Here is a 27,399-nt window from a genome sequence, read left to right as displayed (position 1 = left end):
CTTAGGGGTTACCACCGAACGCTAAGTCAAGCGCACCTGTTTAGATTTTACAAGCTATTACTGGAGTGCTGTCCAAAGAACGAAGCTGGCAGAAGCTAGGTGAGTGCATGGTTCTATCCGCGGGTGGAATGCAGTGCTCGTGGGACTCTGGAATGGAGACCAGCTGTCTGAAGGTAGAGTTGGCAGCTATGGTGGGATGGACATGACGCTGCCTGAAGACTAACTTAACTCCTAAGCAAATCAGACTTTGGGTCTAGGATAGAGATGCTCGATTCAGGCTCCACCATGACAGACACTGTCATGTGCCCTTCCAGCATCCTGGTTCTCTCTCCTCCTTGTTCTGGGAAGTCAACATGCCCAAGAGTGAGCCCTCAAATAACTAAGATGATTATAGCAGTCATGATCTCTGGCGTCTTACCTCCTCTGCAGTCATTGATGACATACGACCCAGCTATGACAACGAGGCAGAGCAGAAGCGCTTTGGGAAAACACTTTTTTTTTTTTTTTTCTGTTCAGGGTGCAGAACAGGCATAGTGCTTCATCCTTCCTCTACCTGCTTCGGATTTTGGAAGCAGTAGCAAAAGACTAACCGGAGCGCTGAAATCCCAGCTCTGTCGTCAGCGGTCCATGAAACTAATGTCAGAAGCCATGTATATCTGACTGTCACTACGTAAGAATTAGGATTCCTGTTCAAGCTCTGGATAGACCCTCCATCACTCACCGTGGAAAACATCCCTCGCTAATACCTCCGCCCACTTATAGATTTGGACATTTTTAATGGGTATCACGTTCAGAGAATAGAGCTGAGCATATGTGTGCAGAAGATCCAACAGACAGGCCACACTGCGATAGCATACACAAGAGCAGACTGACTGCGTGTTCTGATCAGATCCCATCGGAAGACTGCGCTTCTAGATGGGGATGAAGATTAGCTGGGCGAAGTTAAGACGTTGGAAACGGAAAGAGAAGAGGTTGAAGCAGTAGAGTTTTAGCAAGGAATGTTGGTCGATGGACAGTGTTCCTGCAGTGGGCTAAGGAATTCGTATACTCCATCCTTACTACTCTCGGTAGCAGTTTGGGGCTCCAGGCTGAATCATGGCTAACCCCAATCTGTGTTCTAGTTCCTAACTATATGACCTTGACAAAGCTCTTATACTACATCACTCCCTAATTTCCCCATCCCTAAGATGGAGATATTATGAGCACACACCTTGCAAATGTGTGTCAAAAATAAATTCAATAATCCACATAATGAATGTAACTCAGTATTAGATACACAGTGTGGTGGTTTGAATGAGAATGGCCCTCATAGGCTTATCTATTTAAATGCTTAGTCCTTACTTGGTGGACTGTTTAGGAAAGATTGGGAGGTGGGGCCTTTTGAAGGAGGTGTATAGCTAGAGTTTTCCTGCCTGGCCCACGGTCAGGGCAAATCTCTCTCACCCGCCAGTCCCACAGCCGCTCAGACCCGACCAAGTAAACACAGAGACTTATATTGGTTACAAACTGTATGGCCGTGGCAGGCTTCTTGCTAACTGTTCTTACAGCTTAAATTAATCCATTTCTATTAATCTATACCTTGCCACATGGCTCGTGGCTTACCAGCATCTTCACATGCTGTTTGTCATCGTGGCAGCTGGCAGTGTCTCTCTGACTCAGCCTTCCACTTCCCAGCTCTATTCTCCTCCTTGTCACGCTTATACTTCCTGCCTGGCCACTGGCCAATCAGTGACTTATTTATTGACCAATCAGCAACAGACTTGACATACAGACCATCTCACAGCAGAGGTGTGTCACTAGGGGTGTGCTTTGAGGCTTCAAAAGCCCACACCAGGCCCAATGTCTCTTCTCTAAGCTTCCATCTTACAGATAAGCCCTCAGCTCCTGCCAAAACCATGCCTGCCTGACTGCCACCATGCTTCCTCCCATGATGATCATGAACTAACCTTCTGAAACTAGAAGCAAGCTCCCAGTTAAACGTTTCCTTTGATGAGCTGCATTGATCATGGTGTCTCTCTCTCTTCATAGCAATAAAACAGTAACTAAGACACACAGTAAATATTCAATATAGGATAAAAATCAGTTGTGGTGGCACAAGCTTTTAATCCCAGCTCTTGGGAGGCAGAGACAGATAGAGTTCTGTGAGTTCAAGGCCAGCCTGGTCTACATAGTGAGTTCCAGGACAGCCAGGAGCTGCATAGAGAGACCCTGTCTCAAGAAAACATTAGTAAAGGAAATTTGTTTTATTTGAGAAGTAAGTACATGGACTCTAGCGTCAGAACACCTGGGTTCAAATCTTACATTCATGGTTTACTGACATATAACCTTAAGTGATTCTCAGCCTCCTTATCTGTCACATGGAGGTAGTGATACCACCAGCCTTAAATGACGGTTGTGACAATTCAATCAAATGGTGTCATAGAACACTCAGCACTGTTAAATGACAAATAAATACTGCCTCGTGCTATTTCGAGTTGTAGACTGAACACCATAAAGAATTATTTAAGGGCTGGAGAGATGGCTCAGAGGTTAAGAGCACTGTTTGTTCTTCCAAAGGTCCTGAGTTCAATTCCCAGCAACCACATGGTGGCTCACAACCATCTATAATGAGATCTGGTGCCCTCTTCTGGCCTGCAGGGATATGTGCAGACAGAACACTCTATACACAATAAATAAATAAATAAATCTTAAAAAAAAAAAGAATTATTTAAAACTTATTTTTTGTTATTTTGGTTTCTAAAGATCAAGTCAAGTACAAGTGCATGCACTATAGTTCCAGCTACCGGACAGGCTGGGACAAGAAGATCACTTCAGTCATGAGTTTGAGACCAGCCTAGATAGTGTAGAAAGAACCTGTTTCAAAAAGAAAAAGAAAAAAAGAAAAGAGATGGGGAGAATTATGATGCAAGAGGAGATGATTGGGGGATAACTGGCTGAGGATGGGAAGCACAGACACGCCACCACAGAGAAAGCTGAGGGACAGTAGGCGATGGGTAGAGTGGGGTTACTGAAGAGAATGGGGAGGGTAAGGGGAATTGCATTATATTCCATTTTTTAGGAGACTGCTTTATACATACTAGTTATTCTTCTTTTGCCTAGCTAACCTCACAATCCTAGAGCAAACCAAGAATTTTAACAATGCCATTTAAGAAAATTTACCATGTGGAATAGTTTTATCCCATGTTTCCTAATTGCTCATCTCAACAAATCTAGTAATATTTAAGGATTATCTGTACAACGCACAATTCAGATCATATCTAACCCAAGAAATATGTAAGAACAAAAAGTTAAAGGAACTGGTACCAGAAGTCACTTGGCTCTGCATGGCATATATAAATTATGAAGAATTACGACAAACAAGATATGTGCAGCGTGTAGTTGCTGTAATGGCTGTTTTTGTTTTGTTTTGTCTTTTTTTCTATGAAATGTAGTTTCTGTTTTTGGAAAGGAATCTATTCAGAGTTCTTTGAAACAAACAAAGAAATTTCTGTTTCTAGAATGAGAAAAAGTGGCTTCCAAGACATAAGTGTGAGACTGTCTAGACTTGTCGTCCTAAGTTGGCCATCATATGCTGCCAAGTTCATGGCCCCTCATCCCCCAAATACCCACAGTCATGGGCACTGGGCCAAGCTTTTTGAGGTCCCCTGGCTGTGTCCAGTTTCCATAGCAGGCTCATTATCAGCCAATGATGACCACAGAGTAGACGCTGAAAAAACCATGAACTGTCACCACATCCCGGCTTACATGTCCTGCCACCAGTCTGGAATCTGGTTCCTTGACATCTCTGTTTGGTCACAGTTTACACCCTCTATGTGCTGCCTTTCCCCACCACAGAGTCCCTTGTCCACCTCTCCCTTCTCTCCACTACAGCATCACTGTTGGGGACATACACCTTCCAAATGTTGGGTTCCTAGGGTCTCAACTTTTCAGGTCCCAGCTACCTTCTCTATTGTTTTTTCCCAGTATAACTTAGGTGTTCCCGATAAAGAAAGTGATGGGGCAGAGCCCACAGACCCATCAAAATGTGGAGTTCAGGGAATGACCTAGAGGTCAGTGACACTTCCCTTGGGGAGAAGCCCTCCAAAGTGACTCTAAAGCCTCTTCCCCACAGTCAAAGGCTGTATTATGCTTTTGTCTCATGAATCCAGTTGTCTGTTAAAATATGAGCATATTTTCTCAGACTCTCACTAGGAATCTCAAACCTGGAACTGTTGTGACATATCTGTCTACTAAACTAAGTGGCCTCGTGGCTCATGGCTCTGCTTCACGGGGAGGCAGCATCCTTACTGGAAGGCTCCTGAACCTGCAACATCATCTTCCATTTTCTCCCAGGAAGTTGAAGTGAGAGCACCCCACCTTTCCACTAAAATCCTAACACTGTTACAAAGGTAAGCTTTCTCTCATTTGTGATTGACAAGTTTTCTGAGAGTGGTAACCGCCTACTTGCTTGCTTGCCTGGAGTGATTTGGAATTTATCCCACTATTACTAAGCCCCAGCAACAACTTCTTAGCATGCACAACAGCTATTTCTCAAAGTTGCCCCTGACATTGACTTTTCCCTGTTAATGCCACAGCTCCATATCACAATTTATTTGCATGCCAGGTGCAGTTGGATAGACAGACATGAATTCTGAGCGGCTAGAGATTATTAGACAGTAGATTTTTAATCTTTTTTTTTTTTTTTTTAGTTTAAATTATTTTCCTGAAATTCATTCTCGATTTTACTAGTGTGTTGCTTTGGGGTACAAGTGTGGAAAGCTTGTGTATAAAAACTGTATCATTTACTGGTTTCCAGTATATACATATACAGTCCTCCAAACTGTGAACTTCTTAGTCTTGGGGGGATGTGTTGATTTCCCTAGTCATCTATTCTTTAGCAGATAGACAGTTGACCAATATGACCAATAGAATATGGATGAGGTATAATGTGTCAATTTCAGAGTTTATGCCTTGAGGGATGTAGCTTTCACTTCCTGTTGTCTCTGGAAGCCCTACCTTCCTTGTAAGTCCAGCAATCCCAAGACAGCCTGGCTAGAGAGGCTAGCCTGTAGCATGGCAGCATGCAGCCTTCTGTCCATCCCTGCTAAGATGTAGGCGTCTGATTGAATCCTCCAGACTATCAGCAAGATGCCTTTGGAGCAGGAGGTTTCCTTACCTAGGCTTCCTCACGAAATCACAGGTTACAACAGACGGTTATTTTAAGCCTCTGAGATTTGGAGTGATTTGTCACACACGATAAATAGAAAGAACAAAATCCTCGGGAGAGCGGTATCATGTACACCACTCTCCCACTCTATCCCCGGAGATCAGCTCGTACCTTAATAGCTATTCTCACTTTACTTGAGTGAGACGCTGCAGATGTGAGCAGGTTGGTTTGTTTGTTTGTTTTAATTATAGCTGGCAGCAGCTAAGAATGCTGTGGCTCATTTTGTGTGCTGTTGGGCAGCACAGACCAGAGGACCAGACCAACCTCAGGCCACAGAGCTTGCAAAGAGGATTGTTTTTAGCATTTATAACCTGAAGAGGATGAAACCTCTAATTCTTCCTTCTCATTACTACAGGGGGCCACCACAAGATAGAGGTATGTTGCTGATAGAATGGGCTTACATGGAAATGCAATATCACACATGGTGACTGCAGAAACACAAGATTAAATGAAAATTACAGGAGACAGATACATTCTCTTTCTTTCTCACCTTCATGGTAGAGCCAAAGATAGAGTGGCAAAAGAAAAGAAAGAAATACAGATGAGATGAAGACAGAGGATTCTGAGGAACAGAAAAGATTGGGAAGCAAAAATTAGCCATTCAGTATGCACTTAGAATTTTGAATGCAGGGACCCGGAAAAGATGGATTCCCCAAATAACTAACGAGCACAACTCAATAATAAAATAATGACAAAATAATGGTTTAATATGAAAATAATTGGGCAGGGTGTCAAGAAATCGCAATATCAGTCCTAACAACTGACAATCGATTGGACTTATTTTAAACGGTTTTCTCGTTGTAAAGTGAGATCTCTCTCTTTCTTCCAGGAAATCACCCGAGTTGATTTGCGGAAGGGACAGAAAAGTAGCTTAGGCAGGAGAGAAATAATCAACAGTCACCAAGTCATGCCATCTTTTGAGAAATTTAGAATAATCTTTCTCTTTAAAAGCAATCCCTTTTTAAAACGTTAAGCAAATCAGTCTGTTGCGCATGCACTGATTATCAAGTTTCTATACAAACAGCTAGCCCCTGAGAGATGGCTCAGCGGGTAAGGGTGCTTGCTCTTAAGCCAGATGGTCTGGGTTGGAGCACTGGGACCTGCATGACAGAAGGAGAGAGCTGACTCCAGCGGGTTGCCCTTTGACCTCCACATATGTCATGGCACATGTGTCTTCCCACGTCATGCACTCATACACAATAAAAATTAAATGGAAATCTCACAGATACTAATAAATGAATGTAATTTTTTTTAGTTGAAAAATCAAACAATCGCGGGTACATAGTGAAAGGGGAGTCGATGCACTAGCAAGATCCATGAACAGTAAAACCGTTTAAGAATTCAACATCTAAATGGATCCCGTTGCTTCTTAGACTGGAAATAATCTCATCCGAAGACTTAGGATGTGTGCCTAAGCGACTTTTCTTATTGTCGTTAACAAAATACCTGGTGAAACCAGCTTGAGAGAGGCAGGGTCTACCCTGGCTCACAGTGTGTGGATACAGTCCATTGTGGCAGGAAAGGGACAGTGGCGGGAGTGGCCAGCTGGTCACATGGCATCCTCAGTCAAGAAGCAGAGGGAAATGAACGATGGTGCTCATCTCTCTTTCTCCATTTCCCTTTCATTCGGTCTAAGGGCCCAGCCCATGGGTTCATGCCCCTAACTGTTCGGGTAGGTCTTCTCACCTCAAGCACCCCAAAAGAGAAACTCCCTCAGGGACACACCTACAGACTTGTCTTCTTTTGTGTTTTTGGAGCCCGTCAGGTTGATAGTCAATAGTAACCATCAAAATGTGTATGAGAACTTGGCCCGCTGCTGAGAGCGGCACGGAAGTTGTAGGCTGTCGGGGAGCCGAGGGAACAGGAAGTAGCCCTGAGTTAGTGGCCCTAGCTAAGAGCAGCTCTCCTGAGCAAGGGAAAGGACCCTCATAAACTAGTTGGTGGTTAGTTACAGTGTGCCCGCAAGCACACATCCAAAAGGGAAGTCATTCCTTCTCCTAATTAGTAGATACTGTTGGTAAAGACAATGTTATTTCTTGAGGTGTGCTAGGCAGAATTCCTGCAGCACAACTCCCGACAGGGCTTAATAAGGTCCAAACCTGAGACTCACCTCAGACTAAGTACATCCGATTCTCTGTACTGCCCAGGAGCCCGAATTTAAACAGGCACCCCGGTTGTGTCCCATGTACAACCGTAGCCCAAGGACGGCCATGCTTCCTCGAGCAGCATAGCTCTCTAAAACGTGCTGCCGCCGGTCCAACAGTTCCTTTGCTGTTTCTCCCTCTAAAAGTGTCTCCCTGCTCACCTGCTTCATGGCTCCTTCAATCTACCTCCAACGTCTTGATGTCTTTTCTGTGAATTCTAATTATGCTACTTTGTATGTGTCCTTCATGGTTCAATTCCACCCCTACCCTCTGACAACACCTTATCCCCTAGCTGTTTTATATAAGATGTATATGTATACCTATTTTAGGCAAGGTCTTACTGTGTAACCTTGCCTGGCCTGAAACTCACTATATAGACTAGGCTGGCCTTGGAACTTAAAGAAATCTGCCTGCTTCAGTCTCCTGGGTGCTGAGTTTAAAGGCATGCACTACCATGGCTGTATGTGTGTGTATGTGTGTTTGTGTGTGTGTGTGTGTGTGTGTGTGTGTGTGTGTGTGTGTGTGTGTGTGTGTTTAAGTAAATAAAATATAATATTTATACTTGAGACAGAGTCTCACTATGTAGTCCTGGCTAGCCTGGAACTCTCTTATGGAGACTAGTTTGGTTTTGAGTTCATAGAGATCCTTGTTTTTTGTTTTTAAAGTCAATGTTTGTTCTTCTTGTCTTCTAAGACAGAAGACAAAGTGAGTCCTAGAGCTCTGCGAGGCAGGAAGTCCTGAGGGGTACATGTTTTGTAGAGAGCACTGAATAGCCACCCCACCACCCCACAATTGCTTTGGGCTCCATTCCTTACACCTTAAGAAGCACTGATTTTATTAATCATCATTGATCATTTTCTGTTTTTTCCTTAGCACTAAAATTAAACGAGCCAGGTGGTGGCGGCTGAGGTACACGCCTTTAATCCCAGGACACAGGAGGCAGAGGCAGGTGGATCTTTGAGTTTGAGGCCAGCCTGGGCTACAGAGTGAGATCCAGGACAGCCATGGCTACACAGAGAAACCCTCTCTCGAAAAACAAAACTAACTAACTAAAATGAAATAAAGATAATTTTTTTTTATATTCTTAACTATATGACAATCTTAGAAATGGAAAGCTTGTTCTTTGTAATTCCTCCACCCTGTGTCTTTATTAGGGTCTTCCCTCCTTATTCCTTGGGAACTATCACCCTGTCTTCTCCCTACACCTTTGTCATGGCTCCTTCATGTCACGTTCTGGAACATGCCCCCAGACTTCTGGTGGCAGCTGCCTGGGCTGGAGGTGGGTGGGCACCTCATTTAAAGCTGGGAGAGTCGGCTCTTTTCCCTTCAGACATTTTGCAGACGTGGGAGATGTCATTTGGAATGGACCCAGGAAGTTTTCTCTCTGCATGGACCAGAGAGATGGAGGACACTGTCCTACAGCAAGAGGGAAGAATGGGGTGGAGACAGGTGCAGAGAGAGGCAGGTGGGTGAGTGGTGGAGATGTGTTCCTGATTCTCATTCCCTACCCAACATATATTCTGGAATTCAGGGTAAATTTTTGTTCTCTGCCTTTTAGAACCAAGTTCTTGTTTTGTGTAAAGTTAGTTCTAGTGGCCCCACAGATTCTGGAAGAACAAAGATGCTAAGGGGGTTGTGGACGGCTTCTAGGTAACCAGTCCAATCCACAGGGCCTAACAAAACACATACTATTTCTCTTAATTTAAAAACGTGTATCTAAGGTCCAGTGGTGCAGCATACGCCTTTAATATCCAGTACTTGAGAGGCAGAAGCTGGTGGATCTCTATGAATTGGAGGCCAGCCTGTTTCTCACAGTGAGTTCAAGGCCAGCTTGGGCTACATAGTACAACCCTGGTAGATAAAACCAAAGTACCTTAAAAAAACCCCAATATTACTACTACTACTACTACTACTACTGAAACAAACTTGGAGAGGTTAAGAAACTTTCCCCAAAGCCAGACAGCTACTAAGTCTAGAGGTAGAGGTGGGACTTGTGACCAGGCTAGACTGAATCCACTATGGTAACCCATCTGTTCACGGGTGGGATATACCTCTCTCTATTCTTGCTCCTATACTGTAGAGCCAGGCTATGAGCATCTGAATGAGTTCTGTAAGCCAGTCAAGCACCATGGAGCTGATGTTAGCTCATTGATGGGGCTGTATTTTGTGCTACCCTCTAGAGGCACTATGGAACAAATGAAGTGTAATTGGCCAGCAGGTCCACCTGGAAGCTGGACCTGGCTCTAAGAGGGGGCCACTGGGAGCAGCAGTCTTCAGGATTCCGTTGCCACAAAAGCTGATACAGGGTGGCCACACCAATGTAACAACTGAGATCTACTCAATCAATCATGGCTACCATTGAGAGCAGCAGGGCATGTGTGACATATCTACTCCCGAGTCTTCATTCCCTGGTCATCGTGCCAACATGAGCTGCGGTCATTCCTGGGGGCTTAAGGGATGAGGGTGGTGATGGAAGACAAGAGTGATGAGGGGAAGATCGCAATCTTATTACGAGAGTGGAAACTGGGATTGAGAAGGTAACTCAATGGGTAAGACTGCTTAGGACTTGAGTTTAAATCCCTAGCACACATATAAAAATCTAGGAATGGCCGGGCGGTGGTGGCGCACGCCTTTAATCCCAGCACTCGGGAGGCAGAGCCAGGCGGGCGGATCTCTGTGAGTTCGAGGCCAGCCTGGGCTACCAAGTGAGTTCCAGGAAAAGGCGCAAAGCTACACAGAGAAACCCTGTCTCGAAAAACCAAAAAAAAAAAAAAAAAATCTAGGAATGGCTAAATGTGCCAGCAGTGGACACCAGGGGATCACGAGAGCTCACTGGCCAGGGAGCCTAGCCTAAGCAGTGAGCTTCTGATTCTGTAAGAGACCCTACCTCGAGGCAATAAGGTGGAGAGCATTAGAGGAAGCCATCTGACATCCTCTTCTGGCCTCTGCATATGCATACATGGGCACCCATATGCACTGTAACACACACACAGAGAGAGAGAGAGAGAGAGAGAGAGAGAGAGAGAGAGAGAGAGAGAGAGAGAGAGGGGAAAAGAGAGACTTTCAGGAACTATGACCAAAAGTATACTCTCAGATTTTTTATTTTATTTTATTTTATTTTTTTTTCAAGACAGGGTTTCTCTGTGTAGCTTTGGTGTCTGTTCTGGATCTCTCTCTCTCTGTAGACCAGGCTGGCCTCAAACTCACAGAGACCCGCCTGGCTCTGTCTCCTGAGTGCTGGGATTCAAGGCATGCGCCACCACCGCCCGACTGACTCTCATATTTTTGACTAGGAACAAACAGACCCTAAGGAAGGTAACATATCAGCATACATTTTGTTTAAAGGAATGGGGTCTTAGCCTTCTAAAAATATGAAAAACAGAAAAATCAAATTTACTGATCTGAAATTACTCAGTTGGTTAAAGAGAAAATCAGAATTACAGTACAGAATTCAAGTCCTCCTTGAGGTCTTGAGATTTTCTTGCACTTCACTGGGTTCCCTCCTCGTGTGTGTGTGTGTGTGTGTGTGTGTGTGTGTGTGTGTGTGTGTGTGTGTGTGTATGTGTGTTATAGCACACACACATGGAAAGAAACAGTGTAAGATTGTATGTTGTGGATCTAGAGATACCGTGGACTGGTAGACCATATACTTAGCATGTGCAAGGCCCTGGGGTCAATCCTGAGTACTGAGGGAAAACAACGTGTCGTGGCCTTGCCCACTGCTCACACCCAAGTAGATGCCCTCATGGTCAACTCCCAGGTGTAATGAACAAGTAAATGAAATGAGACTTTATAATTGGTCAAAGACTTTGCGATGCCTGGGATGAGTGGGTGCTGAGCTGTCGTGTGGTTCTAAACATAGCTGAACTAGTGGCATGTTCACTCTTTCCTCTTTTCCCTTAAAAATAAGTGATGATGGTTCTTTGCTCCTGGGTGGGGGGGTGGGAGGGCTCAGGCAGAAACAATTACCATTTCCCATGCTCAGGAGTACACAGTCCCTCACAGTTGCTCTCTCCTTGGATGCGACCCGTGCAGGGGCAACTCCAGCGCCTCTACAGCTCTGGGCTCTTGTGAACATTGTCTCTATTGGCTGTCAATTGTTACAAGACAGATGGGCCTAGGAGGCCTCCGCTTGCTACTTCCACATCACGAGCAAGCCTCTTTTCATTTCCAGGCATTTAAGAAAAGACGGGGAAATAGAGAAACCTATCTTGACATCTTGTCTACCATGAAATCATGAAATCAGATGAAAGGGATAAAGGGATACAGGTTGGCTGGGAGGAGATTGCCAACCTTGAAGAGAATAAAGTTCTTTAGAACAGAGCAAAGAGAGCTCCCTGAGAGGAAATGTAACTGGAGAGATAAATAAGACACGGCCCAGAGATGCCTTCTTCTAAGCATAACTGGAACAGCATGTTCTGACGGCTACACAGAAATATGTGGAAGGATTGCTGGGCCAGAAGTTCCAGGCCTGCTGGGATTTTTATTGACTCCATGTTTGTAAGAAAATGATCTGGCTGAGCGGTGGTGGCGCACGCCTTTAATCCCAGCCCTCGAGAGGCAGAGCCAGGTGGATCTCTGTGAGTTCGAGGCCAGCCTGGTCTACAGAGCAAGATCCAAGATCCAGGACAGGCACCAAAGCTACACAGAAAAACCCTGTCTTGAAAAACAAAACAAACCAAATAAACAAAAAAAAAAAAAAAAAAAAAGAAAGAAAAGAAAATGATCTGAACGTAATAATGGCCCGAACAGCTTGATGTGACAAGGCTTTATAAGAAGGGAATGATACAGCAGGAAGAGAATTCGTGAGAGTGCTTTAAACGAAAGTGTTGGTTCGATGCAGTGTATTAGGAACTGGTGGCTGGTCTCACATTTACGACCCCTCCCCTCCCCATTCTGCTCCATCTCTGCATTTGTAAATCCCATGCCTTCCAGAGTCCTGTGCATCCTAAATGTAAGTTTGAGGACAATTCCATCTTGCCACAAATCTATCAGCAGCTCCTTAGTATACAGAAGATAAAGCCCAAGGTCTTTACCATATTGGCTCTTGGGGCTTGTCCTCATTCTCTCAAACTGACATCGGTGCCCAAGACCTGGCTTGCCTTCCTGCCCCTATTATCTTCAGGGCTCCAAAAGTTCCAGGAGGCTTCCTAGTAGCAAGGTGCTTTCTTCCTTCTCAAGAGGAAATCAAGCCCAGATAGACTGCCTCTCTACCAGGATGACAGCCCCAGTTCTGCTTTGCTGTTGAACGTCATTCATTCATTCATTTTCAGGCCTTGGGTGCTGCCCATATCATGATCTCTTCCTCCACGGTCAGGGCCAGCTGTGTCACATCTTCCACTGTCTCCACGATTCCATCTCCTCCAGTTCTGATTGTCCTCCCATTGCCTCTATAGAGAAGCTTGCGATTACACTGGCTCCCTTGCATGGTCCAGGATGAGGCCCTTTCTACTTCAAGATCATCAATGTAGTCACACCATCAAAGTTCCTTTTGCAGCGTCAGGTAGGATAACACTGATTCTGAGGCTCTTGGGAGCAGCTGATGCTGTTACCCTTTTCCTTTGTGTTAAATCAGAAGAGCTGGGAGCTGCGGCACATGCCTATAGTCTCAGGCACTTGAGAACCCGAGACTGGAAGATCCCTTGGCCATAGGAAGTCGAGGCCAGTCAGGCGACACAGTGTGAGACGCCAACTCAAACAAACGCAAAACAACCGCCAACAAAACAAACAAGTGAAAATAGAGCCTTCTTGGATTCTAATTCTATTTCTAGGTGTTGGAATCCAGCTGTGCATACAGATGTGCAGTTCCTGCCATCAGGCGCCTCACACTGTAGATAGGAGACAGGTGATAAGCCTCATTTAACTTACTTAACAGTTGACGAAGTCAGAAAGTCTCGTGACCACTTAGCACGCAGAGATTTTAAAAAGGTGTGCTGCTAGGGAGGAACCCAGGGCCGCACACCTGTACCTCACAAACACTGTACCAAGCTGCACTCCAACCCAATTTGGTGATCATTATCTTCAGCCTGGGAAGGTTACAAGAGTGTGAAAATGGTTCTCGCTCAGTAGGACCCCGGGCAGTGGGGGAAATGCATTGCTAAAATACTGCCTGAGCCAGAAAGGGAGAATGTCCGGAGAAGGCTCTAGCTTGTCTTTGCCTCTGTCCAAACTCTTGTTGTACCTCCCCATGGTTGAACCCAGCTGGAGTCCCCATGGAAAGGGAGATTGGGAAACATGGGGGTCTGATCTCCCGTAAGAAAACACAGAGGGGCTCCTGAGAGTGAACAGGCAAATGACCAACCTTTGTACAGACTACAGGAACTCAGGGACTGAGTCATGCAGGTGCTTGGGAAAAGAGCTTTCCTGGCAGAGTGGTCAACCCATGTGGGCCTGGAGGCAGAATACCTGATTTAAAGACAGCAGGTTGAGTGTGTAGGAAAAGATGAAGAGATCAGAGAATAGAGCTCACTTTCCATGCTTGTAGATTCCACATCCCCATGGATTCAGCCAACCATGGATAAAAGATATATTACACACACACACACACACACACACACACACACACGAGCTCACACACACAATCAGTGTCTCTACTAAATACATATAGGCTTTTTGTGTGTGAGGGGAGTCACTATTTCCTAGACAATTCTGTGTATCACCATTATGTATGTAAGAGGCCAATACTTGAAAGTGTTCTGGAGGATGTATATAGTTTATATGCAAATTCTGTGCCTTTTTTGTTTGTTTTTCGAGACAGGATTTCTCTGTGTAACAGCCTTGGCTGTCCTGAAACTTTCTTTGTAGATCAGGCTGGCCTCAAACTCACAGAAGTCTACCCGCCTCTACGTCCCAAGTGCTGGGATTAAAGGTGTGTGCCACCCCCACTTGGCATTTTGTGTGTGTGTGTGTGTGTGTATATATATATATATATATATATATGACTGAAACACTGGAGGGTTTGGGTGTTTATGTCAGGGGAACAGGAAGGTGGGTAGGTAGGTCCTAGACCAGGCACTCTTGTGTGCTGAAGGACAACCGAATTCAGTTCTCTAGGTTGGAATTTGAACTTGTATTTTAATATTATTATTTTATTCAAATTTCATGAGAATCGCTGTGAAGTTTCTGAGCAGCTAGGTGACATGATCTGACTTACACAAACTCCACACTCTACGTCAATCATGTTGATCAGATATTAGTTGCAGAGGGCAGAGTAGGTAAGCTATGTATGGAGACCAAGAGGGAGACTATTGTGACAACCAGGTGGGAAATGACTTGAAGCAGAGATGAAGTTTCCCTGGGTGGAGAGTGCTTGCACTCTGCACACATTTGGAAGGAAGGGCCAGCAGTATTTATTCGTGGTTTGGATGTGGGCTGTAAGAAAATGGAGAAGAATGCCTGTAAGAAGTTTGCTCTGGACTTCCGAAACTCTGGGAGGGCACCATTAATTGAGATGGGGATGATCGTAGCACACTTGTTTGGGGGGAATACCTACAGCATCTAGCCTTAGATGTGAGATATTTGTGTCTTGGGGGTGTTGAGTAGGATAGGGATGTACAGTCTGGAGTTTGGGGCACTGCTGGCTTGGGGGTGTAAAATGGTTATCAGTCAGTATCTCACAACCATCAGACTGCTAAGGTCACCAGGAAGTGAGAGGAGATCACAGAGAGAAGGCGTCCATGGAATCTACACTTCGGGGTTTGAGACTGAAAGGCTGAATGGTAGGACTCTCCATCCTGAGGTAAAAGAACAGGAAGAATTTTCAAAGGTGAGCCTGCTTGCCTTCATCCCTGCTACCAAGGGGTCCAGTTGGGTGAGGAAGCACAGGTTTTTCTGCTGTTTCTGAGAACACCTGCTTCCATAGCAGGTGAGAGGCTGCTCCTCGGGGCTGCAGGAGGATGGAAGGAAAGGGAGCGAGGGCAGCAAGGACTGAACAGACACCCTCTTCCCAAAGACGCTAGATGTGAAATGAGGCAAGGGCAGGTGTGGAATGTAGGAAATGTTTGATTTTCACCATGGCACAGATTATATAACCGAATGTCTGTAAATCATAGGAGAAAAGGCTTCAGGAGCTGGGGAGACGGCTCAGCGGATGAAGAGCTCGCTGCAGTTCCAATCCCAAGAACCTACACAGTAGTTAGCCTACATCTGCAATCCCAGTGCTCCTAGGGGAGGCAGAGGTGGGAGGGTCCTGGAAGCTCAAGGGCAGGGCAGCCTGGAGTATGTGGCACAGGAACAAACAACAAAGAGACCCTGCTTCCAACAAGGCGGAAGGTGGGGACCGACACCTAAGGCTGTCCTCTGAATTCTGTGCATGCCCAGTGAATGTGTGCATCGCCACTCATGTGCACACACAAAAAGAGGATGGTTCATTAGAGAGGGAAACTAGAGAGAGGACAGTCACTGAAATCGATGTCCCTCAGCTGAAGAGGATGGGACTAGCACACAGAGCAAGAGGTTAGTCTAAGCTAAGAGCTGAGAGGTTGCTCTAAGTGGCGGGAAGCGAAGAAGAGAGCCGGCATCCCGACTCAGGTAGACAGGTAGACAGAGAACACAGGCACATAAGGCAGGCAGAGTGCCCTGGCAGAGGGCGTGTTCAGTCCTTTCCTGCTTGCCTGGGTCCACGGATGAAAGGAGTCAGGGCACATGCAGTGAGTAGCCCACAGTGGCTTGATGGAGGAGAAGGTGTGGCGTGACACAGTCTTTATAGGGTAAGAGGGTGGAGGGGAAGCACAGTGGCTCCTCTGTAATTCAACATGGGAAGCTAATTGATTAGAAAGCACGTGGTGTTTTGGACGTATAATGAGCACTGTTCTGTAGCTGGGAGAATAAGGAATCCCATATTAAGGCAGGTTTAAACTCCAGGGGGCCAAAGCAACAAAAGCCTCACTTTTAACCAACACTGGAGTTTGGAATCCAACACCCTTCACCAGGGCCTCATAAAGAGCACCGAAGAAAGTCAACAGATTTGGCTCATACTTGGGTCACTTGTTCCAAAGGGCTCTCTGGGAGTCATAAAACAGGTGGCCTGGAGAACAGGACTGTGCTGGCCAGCCATTTTTTAAGGGCAAAACTATGTTACATTCATGAAGGAGAACTGATTTATACGATCCAGTAATCTGATGAAGGTTTGAGCCTTAAAACAGATCCATGGACCGATGGTGGAGTGCGATGAATTGGTGGGTAAAGGGACCTCTCAACCAAGCCTGAGGGTTTGAGTTCAATTTCCAGAATCTACAGGGTTGAAGGAGAGAGCTGACTCCTACAGGTTGTCCTCAGACCTCCACATGTGTGCTACGGCACATACACACGCCCACACACGTATGTGTGCATGCATAAGAAAATAAACAAAAATGTTTTAAAGAGATAGTTCAGTTCCTGAGAAGCTGTGAACCCAATGCCCATCCTGTCTCCCTTCTGTAGCTGGAAGCTTCCTGGTCAGGGAACCAAGAAGAGAGAGATGGTTCAGTGACTAAGAGCACTGACTGATGTTCCAGAGCACTTGGGTTCAATTCTCAGCGTCTACATGAATGCACCTAGCCAATCGTGCCCAGAAGCCACCATGTGATTACTGGGAATTGAACTCAGGACCTCTAGAAGAGCAGCCAGTGCTCTTAACCTCTGACCCTTCTCTCTTTCTTTCTTACAGCTGTCTGGTTGTAAGTTTGCATTCACTCACGTTTGTCTTTTACTTGGATTGACATGTTTATTAAACAACAAGGAGCCTGTTCTGAGTGTAAAAAAACGAACCACCAATAATGCATACCCTTTAAAATTGCTATTACAGGGCCTATAGTTTTGTTGTTTTTGTTGTTGAGACAAAAGACAGCTTCAATATAAAATTATCAACATGTAGCTAAAACATAGTGAAAATGACCTACTATAAAATGAAACCTTCACTTGCTTTTTTATAGTTCAATATAAAAGGGAAATATCTGTCATTTATTGGAAACTTTTATAGGTCTGAGTGCTACAGAATTTTAAAGCTGTAATAACTTAACATGTGGGCCACCTCTCGATTTTTACAGATATAGTATAAGACACAGTAAATTCCTCAAAGAGTCTCAATTATTAGCGGCACAGAACTCAAGCCCCACTTTCATTGAAGTTTCTAATATAAAAACTTTCAGGCAGGGATGACCCATCAGGGAGAGGGTTTTTCAAGGCTGGTGACCTGAGTTTGATCCCCAAAGCCCACATAAAAGTGGAAGGAGAGAACCGAAGAGAACCGACTCCACAAAATGCTCTCACCTCCACACTCTTGTCCTGCCAGGCACCTCCTTCTCCCATCACACACACACACACACACACACACACACACACACACACACACACACACAAACACACGAGGCCATCGCCATAGGTAATCTAAAAGCCTTAACTGTTTAGTCTTTACATACTTAGGTTCATTCTTTAGGTTTCTAGATGTATGGGATTAACAGTTTCCCCATATTGATGTTTAGGGATGAATTCTCTTTTTTCATAGTGTAAGTTCTGTTATATATAATGAAATTTATATTTATTCATCTTTGTTGGCATCAAAACTTCATGCTTAACTTCTGTCAACCGCAGCATATTACTTAGGCAGTAATACACAATCACCACAGAAAAGTTTCTCCCATTTAGACACAGAATGAGATTTCAATCAATAGCTGTTTGAACTTCTTTATTTTATGTATATGGATATTTTGCCTTGCATGTGTGTCTGTGCTCCATGTGATATGCCTGGTGTCCTTGGAGGGTGTCAGATCCCCTGGAACTGGAGTTATGAATGGTTGTTGGCCCACCACATGGGTGCTGGAAATTGAACTCCAGTCCCCTCGAAGAGCAGCCAGTGCTCTGAACCACTGAACCATCTCTCCAGCCCCTCAATATCATTTTGGAATTAGGTATAAAGACATAGTTTGAGGATTCGTAATTGCTATTATTATTATTATTTTTAGTTTTGTCTCCTGCCCTCCCCTATGGTGAACAAGGTTTTTATGAGACAATGAGAAAAGAGATTGTAACCACAGAAAAAGACAAGATTTGAGCAGAAATGGGAGAAGTTTAGCAGAGAAAAAAACTTGACTATAGTGCAGAATCGGACGTATTAATTCCAGGGACTATTCAGGGTTAGGCGAAGTAAAGGTACTGCAGGCACACAAGGACCATTACCTTCATTAAAAACAAACAAACAAACAAAAAAAAAAAAACCAGACACAAAATACCTACTAGGCAAAAAGCCTGCAGAGGCGTTGAGAATACCAACGTAAGTGAGCCATGTGCTGAAGGAGCTGTCTCGTGGGGGCGTTAGGATGCGGAAAGGAAGGCATCTTGCGGGGGCTGGGGAATGAGACTTTTACGCAGGAAGGCTGATCAACGGAGTACATGGTGGGCACTCCGAAGTAGAGAGATGTCCTGGCTTCGAGAGTCCCAGAACCCCTCCGGCCAAAAGCACCCAGCTCCGCGGCGGGCGCAGGTCTACGGAAGCCTCCAGCCTCCCCGTCCCCACTGCTAGCTAGGCCCGGGGCAGCGGAGGAGGCAGGTGAAAACAGCACCCGGCGGCGGTCGAGTCGTCATGGCAACCAGAAGTTCCGCGGTCCTCACTACCCGGCTTCCACTTCCCCCCCCCCCCGGCCGGAGCTGGGCTCAAGTCTCGCGAGACTTGCCGGAGCGCAGAACCCAGCCGCGGTGATCTCACCCGAGACTGAAGGAGGGAGGAGAGGAGAGGAGAGGAGGGAGGGAAGGAAGGGATGGGGCGGGGAGAAGGGCCAGTGCAGCGCCGCCACCGCCGGCAACTTTGTGAGCGAGTTCAGTACGTGCGTGAGCGAGTGAGCGGAAAGTCAGTGCGGCGCCGAGTCCCGCGGGGGAGGGTCGAGGGGGGCGGGTGGGTGGGTGGGCCTCGGAGGCCGCCCGCAGCGCACCCATCGCCGCCGTCCCGGGCTCCCTTCCCGCGTCGTCCCTGCGCTGGTCCTCCGGCCCCCGTGGGCAGTTACCTGTCCCCTCCCCCGCGGCCACTCAACTCCCCCCCCCCCCCCCCTCCAACACCGCGCCCAGCGCGGAGCTCCGTAGCCGGGACGCTCCCTGGGCGCCCGCGCGCTCGTCGTTCCCGGGAACCGGCGGGCGGGCGGGCGGGATGGGGGGCTCGAGGGCGCGAGCTGCGGCCCGGGCGCCTGCACACTAGTGGATGCCCGGGGACTGGTCCCTGTGGCCCCCGCGGCGCCCGCAGCCCGGCCGCTGCGGGTCGTCCGTCCTCGGAGCCCGGCCTGGGGGAGCCGCGCTGATCCCGCCCCCCGCGGCCCCTACGCCCGGCGCTCGGATCTCCGCAGAGGAGGCGGCGGCGGCGGCGAGCGAGCGAGCGAGCGAGCGCGCCCCGACCGTCTGCACGCTTTCTCTTTTCTCCCCAGGGAGAGCGCGCGGACGACGCGCCCCGGACGCGCGGCAGCACCGGGAAGCCCAGGCCAAGCGGTAAGTGGCCCGGGGGGCAGGGCTGTGAGTGTGTGTGGTGGGGAGGGGGCGGGGCGGCACTCCTGACAGTTCCCTGTGCTGTCCCTGGCCGGGCATTCTCGGCCCCGGAGCGGGACGCTCACAGCCGCTGAAAGTTTGATTTCCGATTTGGTGGCGTGCTGGGGATCGCGATCCCGGCGGGGGCGAGTCTGCGCTCCACCGCGCCCGGCGCGCGCGCACGTTCTCACCTCGGGATCCGGATCTGCTCCCCTAGAGGCCCTGAGCCCCGTGTCCCCCGCTTGGTGGCTGTGCTCACCCTGCGGTTTTGGGCTCCTCGGAGCGACTCTTCCCCATCCGTCACCCGGTGAGCGCTTTGCAGGTGTGCTGGAGGGAGCAAGGCCCCGTTTGGCTAATGGTGGGTTAGGGAGACCTTCGGCTGCAGTCTTGAGGGTGTTCATTTCCCTCTTGGGGGACCCTGGGGACTGGGATCCGAGGATGCTCCAACCTGCGTTTCTTGGAGGAAGCAAACCTCCCGAGGGTCGAGAGGCGTAAGGGTGCTGCATAAAGAACTTCTCTCTTTGCCCTGTCCAACTTCGCTCCTGACCTTAAAGGCAACTTGCCAGGATCGTAAATCGCTCCGTGGCATTTCGACGTGGGCAAGCAGTCGTGTTGGGCAGGTTGAAATTTCATCGGGGCTCACCGCGTCCAAAATCAGAGGCACGGGAAATAGCTTTCAAGGGAGGTGTTGTGCTGGATTGTTGGCATTCCTCTTGGAAGGGGAAGCATTTGGGGATGGGTAGCTTCTAGACTGCCTTGGGGCTTTGTAGATTTGATTTTTCCTGACGTCTAGTTGAGAGGCGGCCTTCACTGAAATTCATACTACCTGGTACACGATTATATTTCTAAACTCGAGCCAGTGATGCGATGCAAATTTCAGAGGGAGGTGTCGGCTTTCATCAGGTTCCAGGTCTATCTGGATGAACTGGGGTTGGCGTTTCCTCTATAAAGCGAGCCTTTCATGTTGAAACTCTGACTCAGACTCTTAAAGCCATTCTTTTTTATACTGGTACGCAGTGGGAGTTCAGTGTCAACTTTCTCCTGGCTTCTCGAATGGAGTATCTTCCAGTGCAAAGGTTCTCTGGCTGAATGTGTTGGACATCCACAACATAAAGTCTTAACTGAATTGCTCCTGCAACCTCGTTTAGGGACAGGAATGATTTTCTGTATCTTGGTTTAATGACTCTCCCACATCCCCTTTTTCTTTCCCTGAAAGCTGCAATTAAGATACCTTTACTAGGATGGAAAAAAAAAACCTGATAGGATTATGCAGAGCAGTTAAAAGGTTTAAGTAAAGCAGTTTATGGTCACTGATGTGTCCAACTATGAGGTGACAGCCCAGTTATTAACTAGAATATTATTACTAAAGCATTTTCCCATGAAATACGTTATTGACACTAAGGCATTAACAATAGTGTTTTAAAATGACTTGGGTGATGGTGTGAACATAAATGGTTGGGGCAAAATAAGACGTTTGGAGTGCTGACTTCCTTCTCTGTCACTGAAGGCTTTTTTTTCTTACCTCACTAAAGGACTCCCGAAACTGACTATCATTAATTAGAGTTCTCCAGTCAACCAAGAAAGAGAGAATGGGTTTAGCACACGGCCAGAGACAGTCGTAGGTGTTAGCTGCTCTGCAGTCCCGGGGCCTGCTCCTTGAGTTGGGCGTCATGGTCCTGGGGCCCTGAATGTTCAGATTTAGTCAAGCTGTGACTCCATGTCAAGGTTCTACGGAAGGTTGACCTGGACTCTTGGAAGTAAGTCATCCTCGCGTCACTAAAATGACATCCTGAGATTAGTTTAACTCTTCCTTTGACTCACATTTTCAGTGGTATTTCCTGGCTTTTATATTTATTTCATGTTTGCTTTGAATTACGTGTGTAGTAGTGGTGTAGTCTTCTTGCTTGATTTTTTTTTTTTTAAGCAACTTTTTAAAGAGCTTCCTAATAACTGTTAACATTCTGTAGATTGAGGATGGCTTGAGATTAGCAGTTGTATAAGCTCTGGGATCTTGGTTGAGTTAAGGTGTGCATGTGTTGTATTTTCAGTTGCAGTTTGAATTTTTAAATCAATGACTTTTTAAATGATCTCTTAGAGCCCAGACAGTAGCAGTATAAGTGGCACCAAACTCTGAGATCAAATTCTTGGCTAACTTAGTGGAAGGTTTATGTGGTGAATGATAAGGCTTGGTGCCTCTTGTTTATCTGTATTTTTGCTATCAAAGGTCCAGCCATTGCACAAATGGTATGGCTATCACGAAGGTTTTCAGGTTACTTCTTAGATTGGAGCATTTTGGTTCACTGGCCAGATTGGATTTTTGCTGAGGAAGACAAATAGCAACTCCCCCCACCCCCTAAGGGCGTGAACTCTGATGGAGCAAGCTTCTTTGTTTTGTTCCTCATAACAGAAGCTGAATGTCAGAATATGAAAAATAAATTGTCCTGTAATTTCCCTTCATTTGTAACCTTTTGAGCCCTGCCAGGCAAGTGGTATTTGCTGAGTGCCGCCATCGGTGAAGTGTTTCTCTTGGTTTCTGTGACTCCAGTGGTGGGCATGATCATTCTTGGCCTGGGAACTGTTGGTCTCCGGGATCATGGGTCCTCCCATAGCTTAGTGTATGAAGATACCCCCGGGTCCAAGGTTTTGCACATGAGGCAGTTTTGATTTTTCAACTTATTTAAAAGGTTTGAAATACTTGTCTTCAGAAGGTGGTGTGGCTTTCAAATATCTGCTCTGCCACTCTCTGGCTGGGGTGGTCTTAAAAAATAGCTGAAGCCCTGGTTCCGAGCTCCCTGTCTTGTGCTGCAGCTGGAGCTCACAGTTGGGTGGCAGCTTTGCTACAGTACTCTCCCAGAATGTGTGTATAAAAATACTTTGTAACTAAAGTCTCATTTGCAATTGCATTTTCCTACCCTGTGATGAGCAGATTCATGGGTGGCTGGAGGGAGGTGGAGCATAATTCCTTTGGTCCAGTCTTCCCACTTTGCAAGTGAGGAGCTCCAAGCCCAGGGAGTGGACATGATTTGTAGGTTATAAAACTAGATAGAGCCAGATTCAGGGCAAGTGGCCTTCCTGCTTTAAACATGCTCCTCTCTTTCACTTTTGTTCTTTTTCTACTGTGCTGAAGTTTGTTTCCTCTTCTTCCTCATAGTTAAGTACTCCGTGATTATTAAATACTAAGTAAGGGAGAAGCAGAACTGAAGGAAATAATAGCTACATTTAGTTTGGAAAGCTCTGAAGGTGGCATCGATGTCCTGTTTGGTACCTGAGCTTTGGAGTTGCTCAGATAGCTTAGTTATGGAAAAAGGAATCCTTAGTTAAAGTTTCTGCTCGGTGGAGCATGGAGGCTTTATTATTATTATTTTCTAAAGATACCTTTATCATCTGGTGTCCTGGTGCTCTTTAGAAAAGTCAAACTTTCTTGTTGTCCATCTTTTCTCTAAGTTTATTTGCAAAAGAAAGGAGTAGCCCTTGCCTTGTTTCTGGAACAATGGCAACTTGTGGTTTGTCCATTAGCTCTGTGGAAGGGTTGCATGGGGTGTGTGTCGGGGTGAGGGGCAGTCGGGTGGAGGATTGCAGACTTGCAGATGCAGCAGGAGCTGGTTGTTGGAGCCCTTTCTGGGCAACCCAGCGGGTTTGGGTAGGACCGTCTACCCCCTGGTGTGATCTGAGTCTGGAGAGAAGAAACATCCTTGCTGGCTGAAGATGACATTTAGGAGTGGGGCCGCCCCGCCCTGAGGTGGAGGGGGAAAGCGTAACTTCATTGCAGGATTCACGAAGAGGTTGTGTGCTGTATCTCTGAAGATTGACAGCCCAGCCCAGGCAAATCACTTCTGCTTTTTGCACGCTGGGAATGGGCCTCATGGTCTTTTTGCTTTCAGGTGTATGCCTTGATAATTAAAAACAAAACATTCTTGCATGGCACTTTGCTTTTCAGACGTACATTTAAGTTGATTATGCCTGATAGCTCATTTTTTTTGGATGCACTTTTGATGAGATCTGGTATGTGAGCCATGGGAAGGTGGGAACAATTCCCCTGGCTCCAGCTCTCTTGAACACAGGCCATTTGAACAAGGGACAGAACAACAGAGTTTACTTTGCAACCAGGAAGGTGAGGAAAAACATGTGAGTGCATCTTTTGAAGATGCACTTAACCATGTCCTTAACCATCTTCTCCATTTCCTCTGTCTAGATGGAATAAGGTGACCCCAGAAGCAAAGAGATTTTCTTTTGGGACGGGGTCTCACTTTGTCACCCTGGCTGGCCTGGAACTACCATGTAGATCAGGCTGCCCTTGGCCTCACGGAGATCACCTGCCTCTGCTTCCTGAGTATGGGAATGAATGTGTTTTGTTAAAGATTTAGAGAGGTGATTCCAAAATGGCACAGAGGGGCATGAGGGTCTTGGTAGTGCTCTGTAAGGAAGGCAAAGTTGTTGCTTCTGGAGGTCTGAGACGAGAACTTCCAGCTGATGGGTTCTAATTGGTTACTTATGCTACAGTTCTCTTTCTAATTAGATCTGTAGGATGCCTAAATTTAAGTTGTGGGAAACAGGCACTTACATAATGTTAGATGGGAGACTAAGCTTTCTGAGGAATCCTGGCTTGGAGATGGAGAGTTGCTGGTTTTACAGAGGGGTCGCTCAGAGACTGCTGTGGCTGTAAGGACATTCAGCCACAGTTTCTTGGGGCTCCTTCGTTTCTTGAGCTGAGCCCTTTACCAGAGTGTGAACAGGTGCGGCCATTGATTGTTTTTGTGGTTCATTCAGAGCCTTGCTTCCTTTTATAATGAGTTCTGATCTCAGAAGTAGCTATTGAGAAATTCAAAAGCAGAGAGAGGGCTGTGTGCCAGCTGCTCATGGTCCTGGAGTCTGGGACTCTACTATCATTGGGGTTCCCTCCCTTCTTCCCTCCCTTCCTCCTTCCCTCCCTCCCTCCCTCCCTTCCTTCTCCATCTTCCCCCTCCCACCTCCACTTTATCCAGTAAAGGAGACTGGACTCAGGCAAGTGCTCTACCACTGATGGACACCCACAGCCCTGATTAGTGTCCTTTACCTTAGCTTCCTATATTACCTTTCTGTGATTAATGTTTTCATATAATAAATGGTAGATTTCACTTGAGTGTATTCTAAGCCCCTTGCATTTCCTTCCATGCACTCAGAGAAGCGGTACTGAACTGTCTTCGGGAAGAGTATTGTTTATTAGGAGGTGTCTGTGAGAGGATGCTCAAGATACCTAGGTGTACCTTCAAGGACTAAATGGAAAGTCAGCATTTTCTCATATACTCACAAGTGGAGTTGTGCGCTCAGTGGTGTCGAGGACTTGCTTAGCATTTGTGAGACTCTGGGGTCAGTCCCCAGCATTCCTACTTCCCCTCCCTGCAGAGCAGCCCAGTTATGACTCCTGAACCATATGCTACCATACTGCTTGTCACCCAGAGACTTTGAGAAAAACACCTGTCTGTTCTTGAAATGAGGGTCAGTGTGGAGCTGATCAAGCTTTCCCTCTTTCCAGGCTCCACTGGAGACTTGGGAAGATTTCACTAGTTTGTCTTCTGAGTAACCGATGGTTGGTGTGTGTGTGTGTGTGTGTGTGCGCGTGTGGTGTGGTGTGGTGGTGGTGGCGGCAGCAGTGATGGGGGTGTGATCCCTAGCTCATTTGTGTGAGGGAACTGTGCCCAAGCTTGAGTGTGGTTCCTAACACTGTGTCCAGTTAGAGAAATTCCTATGTGACTTCAGTTTCATTATCTTTAAACGTAGGACCTTAGTGCTGACTTGTAGCAGTATAAGAACGGTGTTGATTTGTATAAGGAAATCATGTTTAAGTGGGTAAGAGTCCTGGAGTGCTTGTGGGGGAGGAGGTGTGTGTGTGTGTGTGTGTGTGTGTGTGTGTGTGTGTGTGTGTGTGTGTCACAGAAGGGCTTGTTAACAGTTCATGGGTGGGGTCTAACCTTTCTTTGGTGGGATTGTTCTGGAGGGTGTTTTCAACATAACGTAGCCCGAAGCAGCTTGAGTGTGTTGGGAGGTAATAAGAAATGCTGTGGCTGGTGCATCACAGCAAGGTCCAGGGTGAGCAGGGTAATCAGGTGGGTGGGTGTTGGAAGATGCTTGGCAGGTGATTATGTCTTGCTGTTTTCCAGAGTGGCTGTATATGCTTTTTGGATCTATGTTTGACAACCAGGTGAATCATTGTAGCAGTGTAGCTCTCTGGGGCCATTGAAATTTCATTTTGGATAGATGAAAAGGAGAGTTCCATCCCCCACTCGCCAATCTTCAGTAGAGTTCTGTTTACTGAAAAAGATAGTTTGGAAGAAATCTAGAACCAGCCACCCACAGGTAAGGGCGGGCAATTTTGCAGTGTGGCTGGAACTTGTCCATTCAGTTTGGTAATTGTTTGGTCCACTAAAACGATGTGGTAAAAACATGCGTGTATAGTTCAGTGGTGTTAAACTCACTCCCGCTTTTGTGAACTAGAGCTCGAGAGTTGAAACTGTCCATCAGGCAGCCCCCACTCCCTCCTATCCTAGCCCCCTAAGTGGTTGCCTTATTTCACTAGGCACCATGTCCTCAAGGATGACAGCCTGTAGTATACGTCAGAACTGTCTTCCTTTTGGCTGGCTGTGTTGAACTCGTGGCTGTCCTGAGTTTTTAGTTTTTCAAGACAGGGTTTCTCTGTGTAGATTTCTTTGTCCTCGCACTCCCTCTGTAGGGCAGGCTGGCCTCGAACTCAGAGATCCACTTGTGGGATTAAAGGCCTGTGTCATCACCGCCTGGCTATTTTTTTATTTTTATTTTTTTAAAGATACCTTGTCCTGATGCTCTTTAGAAAAGTCAGTTTCTTGTTGTCTGTCTTTTCCTTCCCTTAAGTTCATTTAGGGAAGGAAGTAAAGTGATTTAAATGACAGAGTAAGAGTGAGGCTGTAGATTTGAAAGCAGTATGGTAAGAGCTGTTTCCAGCATCTCCTGACTGGCATGAGAACATGCAGAGTCCGTTGTCTTGAGGAAGCTTCAGAAAGGACCTTGAATTGATCTTGACGGTTGGATGTTAACTCAGTGGGTATTCTGTGTAGAGGCCAGAGGTCAGCCTTGGGGGTGGTTCTTCAGGTGCCATGCAATTTTGTTTTTATCTTTTTATTTTTTGAGACAGGTCTCTCACTAGGCTGGAGATCTGAAGTCGGTGAGGCTGGCTGGTTAGTCAAGCCCTAGGGAATCTGCCTGTATATACCCACCTCCCTACCACACTCCTTAGCCTCTCACTGGGTATTCATTTTCAACTCCACTTGTTAACTCTTCTCATAGCCTCATGGGAAGGGTCTTCAATGACGTCTCTAGAAGTTATCTGCATTTTTTTAAACACTTATTTTGTATGTATGCCTACTTGTGTGTACGTGCACCATGTGTATGTCTGGTGCCCACTGAGGCCAGAAGAGGGTGTTGGATCCCTTGGGGCTGTCACAGTCCAACTGTGAGCTCCTCTGTGAGTATCAGGAACCGAACCCCCAGGTCCTCTGGAGAGCAGGTAGTGAGTGCTCTTAACCACTGGGTCATCTCTCCAGCCCTTGCCTATTT

The 27,399-nt window shown here is 46.6% G+C and overlaps 1 protein-coding gene and 2 long non-coding RNA genes across 16 annotated transcripts in view; 2 read left to right on the top strand and 1 right to left on the bottom strand.

Moving 5' to 3' along the window:
- Window positions 1–7,726, top strand: part of LOC128111134 (uncharacterized) — a 123,562-nt gene extending 115,836 nt beyond the window's left edge. For 4 of the 5 annotated variants that reach the window (XR_008218499.1, XR_008218500.1, XR_008218498.1 and 1 more), the window contains one exon: window positions 4,181–7,726. This is a non-coding gene — a long non-coding RNA (uncharacterized LOC128111134). The remainder of the gene's footprint in view (window positions 1–4,180) is intronic. The other variant, XR_008218501.1, reaches the window with a different exon arrangement.
- Window positions 7,727–12,103: 4,377 nt separating this feature from the next.
- LOC128111133 (uncharacterized) lies at window positions 12,104–18,874 on the bottom strand. The gene is made up of 2 exons (XR_008218497.1): window positions 18,562–18,874; window positions 12,104–13,178 (listed from the first exon to the last, which is right to left on the bottom strand). It is a non-coding gene; the product is annotated as an uncharacterized LOC128111133 (long non-coding RNA).
- Window positions 18,875–19,094: 220 nt separating this feature from the next.
- Sipa1l1 (signal induced proliferation associated 1 like 1) overlaps window positions 19,095–27,399 on the top strand; it is a 306,912-nt gene continuing 298,607 nt past the window's right edge. For 5 of the 10 annotated variants that reach the window (XM_052739397.1, XM_052739386.1, XM_052739390.1 and 2 more), the window contains exons 1-2: window positions 19,095–19,171; window positions 19,737–19,797. The gene's annotated coding sequence lies outside the window, so the exon portion shown is untranslated. Of the gene's footprint in view, window positions 19,172–19,492; window positions 19,798–20,012; window positions 20,141–27,399 lie in introns of those variants that run through there. The other 5 variants (XM_052739389.1, XM_052739394.1, XM_052739387.1 and 2 more) reach the window with 4 other exon arrangements.

The sequence above is a fragment of the Peromyscus californicus genome, unplaced genomic scaffold (assembly GCF_007827085.1).
Source record: "Peromyscus californicus insignis strain IS unplaced genomic scaffold, ASM782708v3 Scaffold_15__1_contigs__length_86483966, whole genome shotgun sequence".
Lineage (NCBI taxonomy): Eukaryota > Metazoa > Chordata > Mammalia > Rodentia > Cricetidae > Peromyscus > Peromyscus californicus.
This window is presented reverse-complemented; position numbering and strand designations above follow the sequence as displayed.